Genomic DNA, 2,876 nt, shown 5'->3' with positions numbered 1-2,876 from the left:
TGCCTGTTACTTTAACAGCTCTGCAACATTTCTCACCCAGCACTCCAGAGGAAAGGAATCAAACTTTCAACTCCTCCCTGACTCCTTCCTTAGATGTTAGTGCCTTTATAATTGCAGCAAGGGGTGGAGATCCCAGTCTATCCTACTGCATGCAAGAACCTCCCCTAACCTACTGCAACCTAAACCAACCCACTGTCTTCAGACTGTAACACTTCACTGCCATTCTCTGAATGTCTGCATAAAATGTCCTCAGTGATCTTGTTTTCAAGGTGAGGGGCTTTGCCCCTGAAGCTTGGCAACAGCACAGAAAAGCACTAAATTACCTAAACCAGAATAAACCCATAAAACCAGATTAACATTTGAGGGTTTTCGCTATCGTTCTTGGAATTTACTATCTGGATTCACAGTCTGGGTGAAGTAGATTAACTTTCTATATTTTGACACCTGAATCTCATTAAAATAATGTATTGGACTCTCTTTTCCTTTGCTTCATAGATACTTTGAATATTGATGAGATGGAATAATACATAAGCCAAAACCAGAAAGAGATCTAAAAGGTGTTCATTATTTCTACCTTAATCTTTGAGCACTTTACAGTGTTGTTAAAGCTTGATTAATTTCAGCTTGAAATTATCCACTTGATCAGTCGATGTAAATTTGTTAGTGCCCTAGGCTTATAGTTTTCACACCTGTGTGGAAGTTAATTGGTTTTCTTAGGGAGAGAAAAAATCTGCATTCATCCAAAGATTTTATTTTAGGGTAAATAATTACCTCCTCCTTTTGTTCTCTTGTGCTCTCAAGAGAAAATAAAGCACTCTGTGTGTTATTCCCCCCAAGAAAAGCGATGCTAGAAAGCAGCTGTTTTGATAAGTTTAATTAATTTTTTTTCCATTCATATTGGTATTGGATCTGGCTGGGATAAAGTTATGAGGTCAATTTTCTTCACAGTAGCCTGTATCGTTCTGTGCTTTTCACTTGTGGCTAGAACAGTGTTCATAACTCACCAGTGTTTTGGTTATTGCTGAACAGTGCTTGCACAGTGTCAAGGCTTTCTATCTTCTCCACCTCCCATCCAAAAGCCAGAAGATTGGGGGTGGGCAAGAGGCTGGGAGGGGACACAGCTGGGACAGCTGACCCAAACTGACCAAAGCGATATCCCATACCATATGACATCATGCTTAGCAATAAAAGGTGGGGGAAAAGAGGAGGAGGGGAGACATTTGTGGTTACGGCGTTTGTCTACTGAAGCAGCTGTTACTTGTGTGGAGGCCCTGCTTCTCAGTAAGTGGCTGGACATCTGCTTGCCAATGGGAAGTAGTGAATAAATTCCTCTTTTTGCTTCTCTTTCACATGCACATTTTGCTTTCCTTATTAAACTGTCTTTATCTCAGTCCACTAGTCTTTTTGCCTTTCTTCTATCCTCCCATCCCCTAGAAAAGGGCAGTGAGCAAAAAAGGCAGGATGGGTGCTTGGCCTGCTGGCTGGGGTCAACCCACCACAGTATATTATCAACATGGTTAAATTTTGTAGACCTGAAGCCAGAGAGATATGGCTTCAAAGGCAGAGTGCATGGGAGCATGTTTTTCTCTCCTGATAAGTTGTGTGACTGCCTCTTCTTTTTTCTTGCTAGTGTGTGATGCAGGGAATGGTAGCACCTGCCTTATAGGGCAGCTATGAAACTTTCTTCACTTATGTCTTCAAATTTTCACAGGAGTATCAAACCATATGAAACTGGAACAGGGCAGTAGCAACAAGTGATCCCCAGAGTTCTCTCTGTGGCGTGCTGTGGTTGCTTAGACCACAGGCAACAATCTGATGTTCTGCTCTGAAAGCCCAGCTCCTTGTCATTTCTATTAAAAAGGATCTGTACCAGCTTCTACAGTTCAGGAGCTTCACTAGGGATCAAGCTTGCTTTTTTCTGCGGTGGGATATCCGTACCAGGTGCTGTCAGGTACCAAAATTCACTGACAAAGGCTTGAATTTGAGCTGACATTGTAAAAAGAGTAGAGGATCAGTATTGCATGTTCTTGCTCTTCCTGGCTTTCTCAGGTAGTTATGAATTCATTGCAACATGATAAAGTATTCATCCCAAACAAGTCAATTTGATAATCGTCACAGTCCACATCCTTATGCAGCGAGAAGCTTTCTGAAGCTACTTCTGAAAGTTTAATCAAAAGATGTGAGTTAAGTGACATTCAAAAGTTGCATAGATAGAGGAGGATGGCTGTGTATAACTTAACTGTTACTGTGAGCAGGTTTTTTTGCCCAAATATAGATTGAATCATGGCTTCGGTTAGAAAGTCCACAGTTGTATCTCCAAGAACTGGCACTAGTCATGATGTCTTTTGTGCATATATGCCTTCTGCACGGTAACCAAATGCAGGGCAAAAATGACCCATGCATCCTGTATCCAAATAACTCACTGTGCTAGTTTAAACTCTGCACTAACCAGAATGGAGAAGGTGCATCTAAGTAATGAAATATGTGAAAAAGAAATGCAATTATTTGCAATAGAAAAGTTATTGGACTAATATGTTTGCAATCAAACAAAAACCCTGGATGAAAAAAAGTCACTAAACCTTATCACAATAAAGGAAACGAGAGGTCAGCCCATCTTCTTGGCTATAACATATAATCATTCGTCTTTCACAGGAAAATCAAACAACATTCCACTTGATAAAACAGAAGAGTTGTTTTCAGGACAGACATTTACAAAACCATCTAGATTTAGTTTCTGGGGGGATTTGGTTGTTTGTTTGTTTTTCTGACTGCTTCTCCTTGCTCTTCAACTCTTGCCCATTTCATTTAACTCATCTGTATATTTGCAAGAAGCTTGTGGAGATTGCTCTATAAGGAAATTAGAGATGCTACTTCAT

This window comes from Phaethon aethereus (assembly GCF_964289735.1).
Source record: "Phaethon aethereus genome assembly, chromosome: 1".
NCBI classification, from domain to species: Eukaryota; Metazoa; Chordata; class Aves; order Phaethontiformes; family Phaethontidae; genus Phaethon; species Phaethon aethereus.
Note: the sequence above shows the minus strand (reverse complement) of the source record.